The sequence below is a fragment of the Thamnophis elegans genome, chromosome 13, assembly GCF_009769535.1.
Source record: "Thamnophis elegans isolate rThaEle1 chromosome 13, rThaEle1.pri, whole genome shotgun sequence".
Taxonomy (NCBI): Eukaryota; Metazoa; Chordata; class Lepidosauria; order Squamata; family Colubridae; genus Thamnophis; species Thamnophis elegans.
This window is the reverse complement of record NC_045553.1, coordinates 34,854,480-34,872,549: the sequence shown is the minus strand read 5'-3', so window position 1 is coordinate 34,872,549 and position 18,070 is coordinate 34,854,480. Positions and strand designations below refer to the sequence as shown.

The 18,070-nt window shown below is 42.6% G+C and overlaps 1 protein-coding gene across 4 annotated transcripts in view; it reads right to left on the bottom strand.

Annotated features, from left to right (window-relative positions):
• ZMIZ2 (zinc finger MIZ-type containing 2) overlaps positions 1-13,342 on the bottom strand; it is a 91,438-nt gene extending 78,096 nt beyond the window's left edge. Inside the window, exon 1 of one of the 4 annotated variants that reach the window (XM_032228737.1) lies at positions 13,260-13,342. The gene's annotated coding sequence lies outside the window, so the exon portion shown is untranslated. Of the gene's footprint in view, positions 1-12,287; positions 12,379-12,464; positions 12,537-12,595; positions 12,979-13,259 lie in introns of those variants that run through there. The other 3 variants (XM_032228733.1, XM_032228736.1, XM_032228734.1) reach the window with 3 other exon arrangements.
• Positions 13,343-18,070: the final 4,728 nt, after the last annotated feature.

The window sequence follows — 18,070 nt, the reverse complement described above, 5'->3', positions numbered from 1 at the left end:
TGTCATAGTGGCAACTATGTTCTGCAGCTGGTACAAATGTCAATGGCATTTGTCCCAAAACAAGATCACAAGTTAACCAAATGAACTATAGAGTCATTCACTCACTTATGTAATGTTGGGAGGGAGATTTTGAAGGGTGTAATGGAAGGTACATACTTGTAACAATACCCACCCATAATTCATAGAGGTGCCTGTAAGATGCCAGTGAACAATAAGTTGCAGGTTTTCTCTGGAAACTCTTTGTTTTTATTCCTGCCCAGTGCTAAGTTACTTGGCAGCAAAATATGCTTGTTATTTACTATGTTACCTAGCAAAGCATCTCTGCTAGCTCACTGCAAACCAGAAACCTTTCTACACAAAATCCTGAATACAAACAGATATTCACCAAACAAGCACATATCTGGATGGGTAGAGCAGAGAAGATAATTGAAATCAATGTTAAATGGTGACATTGGAAGAGATGCTATGGAAAACCCCAAGCAGCAGTAGCAGCACCAGTCTCCCAAGAAAAAGGGAAACGGACATGTTTAATTCTTCATTAAAAAAAACCAATTATTATGAATCAGCAATTTCTTACAGATGCTTCAGATGTAGCCTGTGATTCTCTCCATCTAAAGCAGAAGTACAGCCCTCAGGGCGTTCCCGAAGTTGCAACTTATTTATCATTCTTGTGATAGAAGGGGAGGCAATGAATTACATGGACAGTTACTATACTTTCTGTAATTAATTTGTTTTTAATTAAATTTAAATTAAATCAACTTCATTTCTATCCATCTTTTTGTTTTATTCCAGTCTATTTTCAAGAGTATATCTGTCAGTATGATGCTCAGAGGCTATGAACCATACACATTCCCCCTCCAAGTCCACAGAATGTACCTCTATCACTGGGATTTAACATGCTACTTACATGCAAAAATAAGTCAAAAGTATGAATAATTTTGACTTATCACTCATAAGTTATCAATGTTCCTGGAGATCATTTGCTCCCACCCATCTTTTTCCAACACTGGGAGGAGCTCATTAACCAAGAATTCAAAAATGAGTTTGTGTGCTATCTAAATTGGGGGTCTTGGCAAGCCACAAATCGCAATCCCAGATTTGTTCTTAATTAACAATTCCTTGATTAGTAGGGGGCATAGAGTTCAATCTGTACAATATAATGAATGTTGAATTCCTAATTAATGTAGACATTCCTACCAGCTTAAGGAAGTAAACAATTACTTTGGAAGTCTCAAGAAATCTGTCTCATTGTATGCAAACCTGGGCATACTTTACAGAAGTGCCAATTCAAAGTGTATCTTCTAGATACATTCATGTTCCCTGCACAAATAGGACCAAAGTTATGCTACCAAGTACTAGGGTGACAATTTCTGATTTTTGAGAAGTTGAAAAGAGATATAAGGCATATTACTTTTCTATAGATGGCCCCACAGATTTGCGACTTGCCAAACAACATAACGGACACAGAGAAATACAAAATTTAGAGTACTTGGAAGGGAAGCAAAGGAAAGCTTGTTTGAACAAAGTACAAAGACTACCTTTTATTGACCACATGGCTTGTAAAAAGGAAATTCTAGGAGCTGCAAAAGATCAGGAGATTGGAGAAAGCTGCGCTCCGCAGTACTCAGAGAATCACTCCTTCCCCCTCACCCCATGTTGATTAATCTGCAATACAAAACATCTTCCAATGCCTAACATCATGGAAAATAAGACCACATCTACAAAGGAGAGTGTGGGTTTGTGCCTTCAAGACAGTGCTGACTCTTGGCGACTGCCTGGAAAAGTCCCTGCAATTTTCTTAGCAAGATTTCAGAACTGGTTTTTTCCCCTTCTTCTTCCTGGGTTTGAGTGTGTGTGACTGGCCCAAGGTCACCCAACTGGCTTCATTCCTAAGGCAGCACGAGCACTCATGGTCTCCTGGTTTCTAGCCTGGTGCCTCAACCACTACTCCAAACTGGCCCTCTTTGAGAGTAGAAGAGAATAACCCTTTTAAATATACCCCAACTTTGGCAGATGAGATTGCTAACTGTGCGATCAGTCCCTACATCTCTGCCTTTAGCAGAAACTTGATTAGAGCTGACTAGTAATTCCATTCAGTAATGAAAAAGGCTACAGGGCCAATGCAGAGTTTGGGAAAGAGACAGCAGCAGCAGCACAACCTATATTCATCTCAGAGTATTTGTCCTGTCTTTTCTCTCGGGTCAAGATTATAGGTTTAGTTTTTTTCCCCATTTGCATTATCTTCCTCACAACAATCATATTAAATAAGCTAAAATGAGCAACTGGATATGCCTGGACTGGAATGAATAGCTGAGCATCTCCATGAGGTGTAGCTGGGCACAACACTTTTGAGCATCGTATTGTTTCTTTTCAAATGTTCACACTGACAGTATGGCCCTTAATTTTGCCTGATGAATGGGCAAACACAGCATGAATGACAGCCATATAAATAGATGGCTATGATGGGCACTTCATTATGAAATTAACTTCAAGAGGACTGGAATATTAAATAAAGAAATGGCAAAAAGCATTCAACAGCTATTAAGCTCTGCACGGATTGGAAAGTTTGTCAAGAGAAAAGCATGGGCTTTTGCTCATGATTTGCTTAGCCATTACTGGTAGCAGCAAAAGTGGTAGACCACCACCAAATTCCTAAGGAATTGCGGGGGTGGATAGACAAGAGATAAGGTTTCCTGCCTCTTACCTGTTTTTTTTTTCTATCAACAAAAGATGTTTAAGAAATATTAAATCATAAAAGTATACACCTACCAACGGAAAACATAGAATACATGTAGTCCTCTACTTACAACTAGTGGCTTAGTGACTGAAGTTACAACCAATTGGAAAAAGGGAATTTACAACTGAATTTTAGGTTGAAAATGAGAATTTACTTACAGGTTCCAATATAGTCATATGTCAAGGACTACCCGAGATTTTATATTAGCCAAACTATAACCAAACTAGATGAGGTCAAGGCCCTAAAGTCATTCCATTTTAACTAGCTTCCAAAAGGCAATCAGGGTGGGAATCAAGAGGATATTCTCTAGGACGTTAGTCCGTAGTAACGGGTATCACTGAGAAGCAGTGCATTTGAGCTTCAGACCCCTCATCTACATAAAGGGGCCTCTGCTATAGTTTTTTTCTGGGTAAATCAAATTGGTAAATTCTGGGTAAATCAAACTGGCCATTTTCCAGTGGGAAAATGTGATCCAATGCACCACCAGGAAGCCTCCCAAATTTCATACAGCCATGCTCACATAGGGTACCTTGCAACAATGCTGAGCAATAGAGATCTACAATTGCTAGGTCAACATAAAACAAACCAGATTATATTTTAGCGCATATGTGACTCAAGCCACAGGGAAATGTGATGGATTGCGGAGTCTACTTTCCCCAACCCATTTGCTTCAGGAAGGCTTTTACTCATATTCTCATCCCCATTAGCAATTTGGTCCATGGTAAATGATGACATGTTCATCATAACGCAAGTGTTGCAGCCCCTCTTCTTGCAAATACTAGAGCACATCCTTTGTCCGTGACATCAAAATGCCCTTGTCAACATTTCTACATTAGCATAGTTTTGGAATGAATAACATCCATCCAACTGTACTTTTAAAATAGGCAAGTTATTTAAAACGTGACAGGTCCTTGATGCTCTCTGAGCTTGCTTGTTTTCTTGCAGATATTTCATTACCTAACTAGGTAACATCATCAATGCTAGTAAAGAGTGCTGTTTGCTGTCAGTTTATATTCTGGTCTCTTGCCTGTCTGTGTGGGGGTGGGGGTCTTAAGGATTCTTTGGTTGGGCTGTTTTCTAATAGCTCTTCTTGATTGGGGTATTGTTTACTTGATTGCTGGTCGACCTGATCTGAGTACAGTTGACCTGATCTGAGTACAGATTACTGGTGGAGAAGTATGGGAGTCTTTTTATCCTTTGGGCTGGTTGATTGTCTTTTTTGCAAGTTTTATTCACTTCTTTCAGTCTATCATTCTTTAATGAATTGTTTTATGCAAAATGAAGAAAGAAGGAAGATGCCCTGAGAAAACTTTGTAGGACATGGAAGATATACTCCAAGGGGGGGGGGGAAAGATTGCTTTCCAATAATGTCTCAGTTGGAAGCATCCAAAATATTTCACTGCTAATATAGCATTATCATCATAGAGCACTGGTGCCAAACTTGATCTCATCTCTGATTTATCGTGACATATCATTTTTTAACCTTTGCGGAGTGGGGGTGGCTGTGGCCTGCGTATGACACATCCAGCCCATGGGCCACCAGTTTGACATCCCTGTCATAGAGTATAAAATTTGCAGTCTTTTGTGATGGACAGCTTACATCCTATGTTCATCAAAAACAGAAGTATGTAGATTTCGGTTCCCATAACAATCCAGGAACAGGCCTTGGAAAGCCATCTGAAGAGCATCAAGATTTGAAATGGCTGCAAGTAGTCCCAGAGAATGTGGAAGAAAATGAGGTTTGAAGATAAGTTCAAAGCATAAACCAGCTGGCCTAAAACAGGCATTCTGAGAAATAGTTTCAGCCATCAGGTCCAGTAAGAGAGAAAGATTAGAATTTTCCAGTGGAACAAAAAGGACTGAGCAGAAATATACAGTGAAATTGGTTCACAGGCCAAATTCACTATATATTTGAAAGTATAAACCTCCACTTTGCCAAAGTGATTTTTCAAAAACGAACAAGTTAAGGTTCACCAAGAACAAAAAAGCTACTTAAGATAAGGTTGCTTCTCAAAATTCTAAGTTTCTTCTCTAAGACAGCTGTGCTTGAAAGGTGGTTTGAAAACTCTCCTACAGGCAGAAGAAAAGCTGACTGCCAGATCAGGCCCAGGAGGCCTCCATAATTAAGATAACAAAACACATTCTGCTCAGCTGCCAGTGTTGTTTACTGGCCTTCCTTTTATGTGCTTAACAGAAGCTTGATCTGCTAAGCACACTTGTTTACTTACTTGCTCAATTTCATAGGAGCTGCTGTTAAGAAGAGACATGGAAATCAAGTCAGGTCATTCTCCAAGTCTTCTGAGAATCCTGAATCCTGCTCCCTGACTTCTGACTCAGTCCTGCTAGACACAAACTAATTATTCCAAAGAACTCCTATGAAAAACAACAGCAGATCATTCTGCAACTGCTGTACCACATGATCAACAAACCATATATGGTCAGATGAGCAATCCAGCACTTGACAGCTTTCAACTTTCCCTTCTTCTCTCTCTCCCTCCCTCCCTCCCTCCCTCTCTCTCTCTCTCTCACACACACACACACACAGAGGGGGGAGGGAGAGAGACCAGCCCTTGAGAAGATGGTTTCCAAGTACCATCTCCCTATGGTAAACTAAAGTTGTATAGTCCAATAAACAGATACATGGTTTAAATGCTGTTGACAGTTTACCTTGGCACTTAGCCTATACAACTTGGAGAGGTTACACTTTTGTTTCAGAAGGCTAAGATCAAATCCTCCAACAAACAGTTTCCCTGACTTTTAACCAAATAGATTGTCTCTGATGCTTTGCAAATTAATCCACATGACAGCTTTAATAACAGCCATTTTTGATCACAACATTCCCCTCTTTGTCTTGAAAGGCTTTCAAGCAAACTTATCTGTGTCTATAAAAGTACTTACAAGAAAGTTAAGTATTGTTGAATACGGTGGTTAGTAAATTACTGGATAAATATGCTTAGGATCTTCTTACAAGTTAAGGAGTATGGAACAACACTTAATCACACTAAGAACAAGAAAGACATTTTGCTTCCTCTCAGAGTATCATCTACCGAGTTATAATAGAAAGTGTTATGAAAATGATTAAACACTTTTAAAGACCACCTTATCACTAGATACCCATAATGAAAAACATGCATCAGGTTGCAGAAGATTCTTTTAAAGTAATTGCTACACTTTTACTAATGAGGTCAGTAAAAAGGCAAAATAGTCAAGGAAGCTCACTAAACCCAATTGCTTCATATACTCCAAAATTTATTCTTGGATTGTTATCATAGCTTGTTCAGATGCCAAGGAATAAGGCCCTGGATTCAAATGTAACATCTTATCAACCTATTCAGCTGCTCCCACTAGTTGATGAAAGCAAGAACCAACTAAGCAGCAAATAACTTGCCTTATAATGCCCTTTATGTCTGAATTATATCAAACCATGATCAAGCATAGGGTTTCAAACTTTAAGTTTAAAAGCATTAATGCCGGGCAGCAAACATTCCAGACTATAATACTTATTTATTCTATCCTTGCAAGGTTGGTTCTTTAAAGATTCTTTAAATTTTATATATATTTAAAGTTGCATATTTGTGTTGCATTAATAGGCACTAATAGGCATATACATACATACATACATACATACATACATACACGCGCGCGCACACACACACACACACAAAGCTGAAGAGGAGAATTCCAGAGGCTATTCATTAACTGATCACATTATAAACATATTGACAAAATATCAGTGCAACTTTCATCAGCTAGTATCTTGCTAACTGGGAATTATGGGATTTGTCATCCAACACATTCCTAGGAATTCTAGTTAGGAAAGTTGATTCAATATCACCACAAATCCATGGACAGTATTGGATTCAGATTTAATCAACAAATCCATTAAAACAATTGTCTTAATTTTTACTGATTTTAACAAATTCACTCCATGTCTGACTAAGGTTGGCTTTTTGTATCATGTCGATCTATAATATGGGTTGATTTTCAATTACCATATTTTTCAGATTATAAGACGCACCTTTTCCCCCTAAACGAGGGTGAAATTTGGGTGCGTCTTATACACTGAATGTAGCCCTGCCCACCTACTGGCTCCAACCCTTTGGCCTCTGCCTCTCAGCAATTTACCTCTTTGCTGAGGCTTCAATAGGCTATAGCAATCCCTGCAGCCTGAAACAGCTGATGATCGGGAGAAATTGAAAGTGAAACTTGCTGTTTGCTCCACCAGGCAAATTGCTGGGAGGCAGAGGCAGAATTTTTTTTTTTGTGCTAATCAGGCTGTTTGCTGCAAGAAGGTATAGGCTGATCAATGCCTATAGAATGTTCAAATTATTAAATTTATTTTTAAAAGACTGCTTTATTATTCTAGACAATTTAACAAAATGAAGCTTTTTAAAATAAATGCTTGATCTGAAGAGCTATTGTTTTAAAAAGTGCTATTCTTTTAAATAGCGGAGAATAACTATACTTCCAGAAAGCACATCAATTTTAACAATGTCTGTACAAGTATAGTCTGAATTATAACACTACGAACAGTGTATATTGTCTATGCTGTTTGTTGCAAGGAGAGGCAGAGGCAGTTATTTTTCCCTTGTTTTCCTCCCCAAAAGCTAGGTGCGTCTTATACTTTGGAGCGCCTTATACTCCGAAAAATACAGTACTCAATACAATACAACCCAGTATCAATGTATGCTCTATTCAGCAATATAGTTAACCAAATCATGGCTTAGTTGTGTTGACTTATCTAGCATGGTTCATAAGTTTTAGTTTTTTCCCCCTTGATTTCTGAATACATGCAGTCTTCAACATATGACCACAACTGAGTCCAACATTTCTGTTTTTAAGTGAGACATTTTTAAAGTCAGATTTCCCCCAATCTACAACCTTTCTTGCCACAGTTGTTAAATGTTGTATCACTGCAGTTAATACGTTAGCAACCCGGTTGTTAAGTAAAGCTGGCTTCCCCATTGACTTTGACCTTGCTTGTCAAAAGGTGATCACATGACCTTGGCACACAGCAATGGTCATAACAATGAATCACTTGCCAAACATCACATGATCATGGTGATGCTACAAAAACTGTAGCTGTGAAAATGGTCACTTTTTTCTGTGCCATTGTAACTTTGAACAGTCACTAAATAAACTGTTATAAGTTGAGGACTACCTCTCCTGCTTTACTTGCTCTCATTTTTAGACACTACTGCTTTGTTAATAATGGACTAGATGATGGGATGCATAGTTTTCCTTCCTTTACACTTCCAAAATAATCTGGATGAGGGATCAGGAATTCATGTGTGCAACTCCTTGCTTGATTGTCGCATCACTGGCAATTGTTTGTTCAACCTAACAGCTCTAGTTACCAAAACAGGAGAAGTTGTCAAGTTAGGATATAGAAAGACATTGCCACAGAAGTTTCATTCATCTGATTCCAAGACACTGATGCTTATAATTATAATTAAAAGACAAATAAATGTCAGATTTCAATCCTGAAATAGTTCCACCATCTCCAATCTCAAACCCTTTTAGGTTATCGCTTGAGGATTGTCAGGAAACAAAGGAGTCATATTAATGACTTTCCATCTAGGAAAAATGACCCTAAAGCTTAAACCTTTGCCATAATAGGAAATCTTCTGTAAACACTATAGAGACTCGGGCCAAATGCTTTCAGTTCACACAGGACAGCCAGCCATAAACTGGGATTATGCTAGGATCCCATATCATACAAAACAAAAAGACAACACACAATTCAGAGCAACATCTGAACCAGGACATCATACAGTGCCTAAGATTTACTTGCAAATAAGGAAAACTCCCAAGCTCAAATCCAACTGAAAAGAATTTATCTTATCAATATTTTCCAACCAAAGTCATTCATACTATGCTGAGATGAAACTAGTAGCAGCAACAATCATCAAAATGGACAGACTGGGCCAGTTTTGATGGCCAAACTTTGTAGAAGAGAGATGTCACAATACTCTTTAAGGTTTGAAAGTTAAAAGCATCATACAGAGTCCATACGTGACTCAGGCTCACCAGACCTAGGCTGTTAACAACCAAATACTCACTACATGGCATGCATCAAAGAAACTCAGAAATTTTTGCAACCCACATCAGGGATATCTAGCTAATTAGAAGGACTAATAGAAAGAAAAACTATCACCGTATCCATTTGCAGGGGCTAAATACAGGTAGCCCTCCACTTACAACAGTTCATTTACTGATTGCCTGAAGTTACAACAGCACTGAAAAAAGTGACTCATGACTGTTTTTCACACTTTAACACTGTTGCAGTATCCATACGGCCATGTGATCAAAATTCAGGCACTTGGCCACTGACTCATATTTATGACGGTTGCAGTGTCCTGGGATCACGCAATCACCTTTTGCAACCTCCTTCTAAGCGAAGGCAATGGGGAAGCCAGGTTCACTTAACAATCATATTATTAATTTAATATCTGCAGTGATTCACTTAACAACTGTCTTGCTTAGCAACAGAAATTTTGCACTCAATTGGGGTTGTAACTGATTCACTTAACAACTGTCTTGCTTAGCAAGAGAAATTTTGCACTCAATTGGGGTTGTAAGCCAAGGACTGCTTCTAGTTCAATATACTATTAAAATTGAACAATTAAAGTAAGAATAACAACAATCAGCTCTATTCAATGACCCAAACAAACCTAAAGACCAAAATCTTACTATAATACCAAATTAAACTTGCCTTCCTCAGCATAAGGTAGACTGGGGCTGCCCATACTTCAGGAGGGGTGTTATTCTATGGGGACTTTTGAAGGCCTCTTGCCTGTTCCACACACCACAAGAAGAGAACCACCATTAGCTTTCTCTGTGTGTCCAAACTGAATGGACTGATACTAAGAGTTTTGTGTATAATCCAATGCTATGCTGCATTGGGTGAGTTGTAACCCAAGACATTGTGCCAAACCAAGCAGAACCCTCACTTTGAGCATGACATGGGGACCCATCTTCATTGTTATTTTAAGCACACTGGATTCCTCAGCGTTTCTTCTCTAGGAGCAGAAATCTGAATGAACTCATCCAGAAGTGCCTGGTAGGTCTGCATTACACTTGAGAAGTGAACAACATGCTGAAAGAAAGCAATACACCCAAGGAAAACAGTCAAAGACAAGGCAGGACAAGCTTTGCCCAACCTACCAAACCAGCCCGCTGAGTGTTCTTAGCTTTGCAATGTCCTTGTTCATTCAAATGTTCACCAAAGGACATGGGTAACTTCATCTTTATACTTTTCTTAGTGGAGGGAGGGAGGGGGAGGAAGGGAGAGAGAGAGAGAGAGTGACAAAGAGAGACAGAGACAAAGATTGTCAGATCAGCCTGGCAATAAGCCATGTCCTATGCCCCACTGCTATCTGAGCCAAGATTGGTGAGTTACACAAGAAATGTAGAGCTTTTGTGGTCAACCTACCTGGGAAGATGGAAAATTCTGCCTTGCTTTCAATGTCCTGCTCATAGGAGGGGCTGTTACCCTGTGGGAATGCATATGGGTTGTACACAAAAGACTCTGGATTCAATTCCTGATATTTCCAAAAGGAACAGAAAAGGCCACACATCTGAATGACAGCTGCTTCACACCTTAATTCAAAGATGGGAAATCTTGGGGGAGGGGAGGGGGGTCACAAAAAGAGACACGCCCAGAGACTTGATGAGATTGTAGATGGGCACCCCTGATAATTTGAAGCCTGCAACTGCTTTGTTTTCTAAGGATTGCTTTTTTTTTTTTTTAAGCAGGGGCCTAAGGTATCCATTTGTATCTCTGTGGCTGAAAAGTAGCACAAAAAAAAAGAGAGGCAAGATTAAAAACAAATAAATCTGTGGCCAGGCCTGTAATATGATTGCGAAAGGGCTTGAGAAGAGAGTCAATATGAGGCATTTGAGAGGTTTATTCCTGCTCTACTTCATGATTTGTTAGGTAGGATTCAGTTACATGACTTCACACACAACACTCAGTCGGAAGACTTGGTGAATAAAACAAAATTTCTGAAGTTGCACAGCAGGTTATCTTAAAAAAAAAACCCAAAATAATTTGGCTTTGTGGCTGATAGGCTAACCCAGTCAATACTGAGTTTAAAAGGGCCACGTATATGAGAAACTTAAATGTTTACAGGACAGGACAGTGGATATTGTGTTTTCAACGTTCTTTTTAGTTTTTCTGTTCCAGTACTACTGCTTTTATTTTGAGTTCAGTATTTTTTTCCTGAGGTTTAGTCACCTCGGATCTTTAACGCAGGAAGCAAGGTGGGCTACTAAAGCTGGTAAAATGAATTGAAAGAATAAGGAACTCTCCCTCTCCATCTTATATAACCTGGGAGGTGTCCTCTCTCTCTCTCCCTCTGTGTGTGTGTGTGTGTGTGTGTGTTGTTTTACTGGATGCTCATCCCACAAACCTTCTGGAAAAGCTCCAGGACAAAAAGGCTGGCAGCATCACTAGAAGCAGAGGGGGCAGCAGGAGTAACAAAGCAAGTTAGCAATGGGCTGCAAAAAGGAACTGCTCTCTCTCTCCATTTGCAGCATTCAGCCACCCTGACCAATATACAGATTTTAAAAGTTCAAAAACAAGACCTAAGAAGGTACAATGGATATACAAAAAAAAAAAAAAAAAAAGAAAGATGCAATTAAAAGTACACCAAGAACTCCTCCCCCCCCAAACACAACCTCTGAATAGGATCTCAAGATAGCATTCAACTAGCCGGGAACAGATGAAATTGAGCAAATAATGGAACAGAAGGAGCCCGTGGCTTTATCTTGGGCCCTGCCATGCTCTTTTAGCCTGGAACTTCGGGTTGTGGGCAGGACTCAGAAAGGGGACATCTTTTCAGCTTGGGAAACTCCAGCTTTCAGGCACCAGATTTGACTGAAACCTTGCAGAAGATTTCCACAAGCCTTCCACCAACTTGAAAGCTAATGCAACCTGATAGAGCTGCTCAGTAATACTTGACTTTCATCCCTTCCAAGGCGGGTGGGGGGTGATGCTGAGTATTTCTCCCCGGTTAGGCTTGCTTTCGGCAGTTCTAGGACAATTGCAATACGCCCAACAAAAGACAACATTCCAGGGGCACCATGGCCAACACCAAAGCAAAGCATCTTTCCTAGACGAAAAGAGAAGATGCAAGCCACACCACTCTTCATGTTCCCCCCTCAATGACCCCTGTCCCAGATCAAAATGATAACCACCAAAGGGTCGGTCCCTGGCACACACCTGGCCCACCAGCTGGTGCCTTTTGCAACCACCCCACCCACCTCCCAACCGCGCCGGGGGCGGCCCCGTCGTTAAAAGGCAGGGGGAACTTCCTGACCACACAGCCCCAAGGTGGCAGCTTCGGTTGCCATGGAGACTCACTTTCTCCCCCCCCCGCCCCGCCGCCGCCTATTTCGGGGCACACACCTTCGCTTCCAAGCCCCCAAACCAACGGACAAGATCCGGAGCAGCACAAACAATCCCCCCTCCCCAAACTCAGCCAGGGGTTGGGGACAAGGCAGCAGCCGCCAAACCCGGCGCTCCGTTCCCGGTCCAAGCGCTCACCCGGGAACCCCGAAGGGGCAAACCCAAAGAAAGGCGGCCGGTGGTGGTGGTGGGAAAGAGGAAAAATAATGCAATCCGGATGAGGGAAAAGAGGGAGAGATCCTCCTGTCCAACCGGAGCACCGCCCCCCGCGGGCACAAAAAACGCCTCCCCCCCCCTCCCTGAGGGGGAACCCACCCGGCCATTCGCTCAGTCTCGCCCCGCTTGGCGCTCGCCAGACCGCCACCCCCGTTTTCCAAGCGCCTCAGCGCAAGAGCCCCGGGGACGTCCGGCCAGGCAGCCACATTAAAATGGCCCTGGACAATTACCTCACGGAGCGGGGGGGGGGGCCTCTCTGCGTGGCGGAGCGAGGAGGAACCTCGGTGTGTGTGTGGGGTGGGGGGAGCGAGCCGCTCTAGCTCTCTGTCGTCTTCTTCCCCGGGAGGCTGGGGAGGGGGGCTCCGCTTCTCCCTTACAGCTGCTTCTGTCCCGGTTCCATGGTGGCCGCCCGCCTTGGCTGCGAGGCACGGGAGAAGAAGGAGGGCGAGGTGGATGGCGACGGCCGGGCGGGACTGAAAACAAAGCCCCCCGTGCAGGCGGCGGTGGCGGCGCCTGGCTACTGCTGCGGCTGAAGCGCCAGCCCTACGAGCGCCGCGCACCTCCCCACCTCCATTCTGCCTGCGCCTTCACCTCGCCGCTCCAATTGCACAATAGAGCCGGGGCAGCCTCATCAATATTCATCGCCCTCGCCCTCCCCCCCCCCCTCCGCCGACGCTTAGACTAGAGCAATGGAGCTCCTATCGCTCCGGCTCGAGAGGAGGAGGGAGGAGAAAGAGGAGGAGGGAAAGGGACGGAAGGGAGGGGGGGTGAGAGAGCGCTTCCCTTGGTGCCCTGCACCTATTGCATCGGATTGCAGGTGACGTGCGTGCGTGCGTGCGTGCGGCGACTACGTGAGATGTTGGCGGGGAGGGGGAGCCCCCCGCGGGAACTCACCTCCCTTCGGGCCGCGCGGAGGGAAAGAGCAGACAAAGGGCGAAGGAGAGCCGGCTACCGCCCTGCCTTCCTCTGCAGCCCCCACTCCGCAAAGAGGCAGGCTGGGCGTGGAAGCTCCGGGCGCGCTCCTTCCGCCCTTCGGCCGCTTGGGGTTGGCCGGGAGCGCGTTGCGAGCCCCGGGCGTTGTGCTAGGGCTGGAGGCGGCCCGGGAGGGACTTAAGTCTCGCGTCGCAGGCAGCCAGCCAGGCGGGCCGGGAAGAGAAGGGACGGGGCTAGCTTGGCTGCCTTGGTGTAAAGCGGCCGAAGCGGAGAGGTATAAAGCTCGCGGTGCAACCCTAGGATGCGGCAAAGGTTCTCCTGCCGCGCGCTAAACTGGATCGGATCTGCCGACTTTGCAGGGTTACCGTGAGAGAGCCGCCAGGAGGGAGGGATGACCCAGATCAGGCGTGCTTCTCCAACCGGGCGCCCACGGTACCAGTCTCCCATAATCTGCCCATTAATGTAGAGCAGGGGTGTCCAGCCTTGGCAACTTTTAAGACTTTGTGGAGTTCAACTCCCCAAATCCCCCAGCCAAAATTCTGGAGTTGAACTCCACGGGTCTTAAAAGTTGCCAAGGCTGGACACCCCTGATGTTGAGGATGAAGGCAGCCCACAGTTCTCAGCCACAAACTGATTTGTGCCAAAGGGGCCTAGAAAAGGATTGCGGTATATGTGTGGGACAAAATGTGACAAGCCACTTGTCCAAAGTCCCACTGAAGATGTTATCTAGCCTAGTAAGGAAATGTTTGGAAGCTAAACAGCAAACTTGCAGAACAAACTGCCACCAGCATCTCCCAGCAGAGCTGCAAATATTTTCCCATCGTTTCAGGATTTCAAGTTAAATTTCAGTAACAACTGAGGATTCCTCAAATTACCAAAGGATCAGAATAAGAATCAGGGAGATCTTATTCTGGGAAGCTTCATATTGGTGGTTTAATTTTTTTTAAAGGCAGGTTTTAATTTGGTCTTACAAAGAACCAGGTTCTCGCGCATTGCAATAAGCTGGGATGCAGTTGGTGTGAGAACCTAAGGGATCAAAACTTTCCAAAACTGGAAGAATATAAGAGACAGTGCACAAAAGACAATAGGATCCATACCATTAGGAATACTTTTTTCAACTTTGTTGCCATTATACAAAAGGGGGAAAGAGTCAAAAGTTACAAATCCCTTTTTCTGACTAATAGAATTTATTAAAAAGCACTAGATTTTGTAAGTTTCATTGGATGAATTTGGTGAAGCACATAAAGCCTGATGCTTTTAATAAAACGTGTTCATTGACAAAAATGCCACTAGGCTGGGGTGTTTTTTCTTTCTTTCCATAGACTGACATAACTCCTACGTTTTATGGTAGTGATTCTCCAAAAAAGCCAGAATGCAGGTGTCTTGCTGTATTAAGTAAGCCAAAGGGTCCTCAAAAGCCAGCTTCCAACAGTGGCTGAAATATGCATTACCTCACTTCTTCAAGAAGCCAAATTCTATTGAATTGAAATAGTATAGCACCATGAAGCTGCTTAGAAATTTCCTTGATGCTTTCCTATCCAGGAACACTATTATTTTATATCCAGGAATGGAGAGCTATTCTGATCACTGTGAAGTATTACAGGTAGTCCTCAAGTTACAACAGTTCATTTAGTGACATTTCAAAGTTACAACTGGTGGAAGAAATGTCCATCTGGGTTCAGCTCCAAGTGGGGAAAAAGGCACTGGAAACGTGGAGGCTATTTGGAAAGATGGCTTTAACGGTGGACAGGACCACATGGCTTGAGTCCTAGTCAAAAAGGGGATCATATGATGTTGAGTGAAGAAAAAGAAGGGAAAAGGGGCTTGCTGAGAATTCCTGAGTTTTTTATACTCTGTTCGGCCCCACCTCTCTGTTTCCTGTTCCTGTGTAAGAAATGAACTCTGATTGCTTGTCAGACTCCCAGGGGTGGGGTGACGGTCTTAGTTAATTTTATAGGTTGTGTGTCTTTTGAGTCCCAAGCTTGGTTGAGTTCCCAGATGCCATGTGGTGAGTTTCTGTTGCAGATGGGTCTGCCTGAATGAGGTTTATCTTTGTTATGTAGAGTAGAGTGGCTGGGGCCTTTTAATGGCCCATTGACAAAGGTGGGGGGGGGGAGCTATTAAGAGTGAGAAACATGTTTTTCCTGCCTAAAAAATCTGTTTCTCTGGCTCCTCGTGGATAAAGGTGGGGGGAATGAGTTTCTGCCCCCCTTTGGGGGGAAATACAGGGCGGGGCATAACCTTTTCCTAGGGGGTCACAGCAACACTTGTAATAACAACACAAATAATTCATACACCATTCGAAAGCCCATCAAAAACTGAGTTTATTGACACGATTTAATAGTCAGTATGACCACCATTAGCCCTTCGAACAGCATTCAAACGAGGTGGATTGATAAACGTCGCTCCAGCATCGCGAGCCTCTCGAAAGGCAATGCATTTTATTCTGTCAATGATCCTTTGTTCTTCCGAATCGAATTTTCCAGCCATTCTTAAAGCAAATTTAACATTTAATAGCTCATTCAATTCAGTTTTTTATGGGCTTTAAAATGAGGTGTCGCAGAAGTTGTAAACTGCTGTCGATCTTGCTGTGACCCCCTAGGAAAAGGTTATGCCCCACCCTGTATTCTGCCCTTTTAATATTTTCTAAAATATTTCATTTTCTAGGAGAGAGATGGGTGCTAACTTCCTACACAACAGTGCTGAAAAAAGTGACTGATGGCCGTTTTTCACATGACCATCGCAGTATCTCAATGATCACCCGATCAAACTTCAGGTGTTTGGCAACTGACTCATATTTATGGCGGTGGCAGCATCTTAGGGTCCCCTTTTGAGACCTTCTGACAAGCAAAGCCAGATTCACTTAACAACCAGGTTACTAACAACATCTGCAGTGATTCACTTAACAAATGTGGCAAGAAGACTCATAAAAGGGGGCAAACTCACTTAACAACTGTTTCACTTAGCAACCGAAATTTTGGGCTCATAAGTCAAGGATTACTCATATTCTCAATCAATAATGTTGCCTAGCATCATAGAAGGAGAGAGCAGACTTTTTTTCTCTCCAAAAAGTTGCCATTCAGATGCACCGGACTTCAAGTCCCATAATCCCCCAGGCTGCAGTCACAAAATGACACCCAATTTACATGTATTTATAAAAGTTCTTTGGATTAGGAGTACAGGGAACAACCATGCTGCATTAAAAGTCTGGTCTTGGAAATGATGATTTAGAAAGATATTTTAAAGTTTAGGAGTCACCCTCTGGAAAAGAACAAAACAATTAAAAAAAGAAAAAAGCAACTAGACAAGTGATGGGAGCCTGGAGGTTGGGGTGGCAGGGAGTGGCCCTGTTTAGTGGCATCACCAGCATAATTTAGCAGGTGCCCATGAAACTCACATAACAGCATTCCACCCTGCCTCCAAATGGCAAAATGTCTGTTTGGAGAAACTTGCTACTTTTTTTTAACCCAGTGAAAGTAAATTTCTTGGAATAATGAGCAGAGGTTTAGATACCATTGCAAACTTGGTATCTAAACTAGCATGCAAATGATATTTTTTTTCTTTTTTCTATCTGTTTTTCTATTTGGATTCTCAAAACCAGTATTTTTCAAACTTGCCAGCCAACTCCCAGTCAAAATTTACATATCTTAAAAGTATGTTTGGCTGGGGAATTTTGGGAGTTGAAGTCCGCACATCTTAAAAGTTGGAGAGCCGAGGTGGCACAGTGGTTAAATGCAGCACTGCAGGCTACTTCAGCTGACTGCAGTTCAGCTGTTCAAATCTCACCTTCCATCCTTCCGAGGTGGGTAAAATGAGGACCCAGATTGTTGTTGGGGGCAATATGCTGACTCTGTAAACCGCTTAGAGAGGGCTGAAAGCCCTATGAAGCGGTATATAAGTATAACTGCTATTGCTATTGCTAAAGTTGCAAAGATTGAAAAACACTGCTCTAAACCCTTGAACAAGGCTTGGCTCATCCACCTCAGCTTGCTTCTCTTCTTCTTCTTGTGCCATATCTGTCATGGGACGTTGGCGATCATGTTGGCAATCCTATTTTTATCAACAGCCACATGAAAAAGTAATGCTGAGTTTTGTCCAAACCAGTCCCTTAGATTTTTTGAAGCCATGATGTTCTTCTGCCTGGACCTTGTTTGCTTTCAATATTCCCCTGGAGGATTAAGTGAAATATGGTGTGTTTTTCCTGGTGCTGCATCACATGTCCAAAATATTCTAACTCTCGCTTTTTTATGGTTAGCTTGCTAGTAAAGTAAATTCAATCGCTCTTGATAGAAAATTGAGGCAAGAGTCAGTGTAGTGACATTTCTGCCTAAAGATCAAGTGGCTTCTTTTTCAACTGAGGGCAAGGATGTTAACTGTTGGGTAAGCAATAAGTTGGCTATTCATTTCTTAAACTTGAACCAGGATTTTTTTTCTATAGAAACAAAATACTAGTTAGTACTATCCCAGCAGTTTGGTGGTTACATGCAGAGATACTTTTGTGGAGCAGATTTGCTTTCTCCAAATGCAGCCCTAGATTCAACAAGAAAGCAAATCTATGCATATTTCATCATCTTGAGGAGAAAGACTTCTTAAAATGATTACGTGCCGAATCTAAAAATATGTGAGCTGCTGGCGCATAACTAGAGAAAATATAGCTATTCCTCAACTTACAACCACAATTGAGGCCAACATTCCTGTTGTTAAGTGAGAAATTTGGTAAGTGAATTGCTGCAGTTGTTAAATCAGTAACACGATTGTTCAGCAAATCTGGC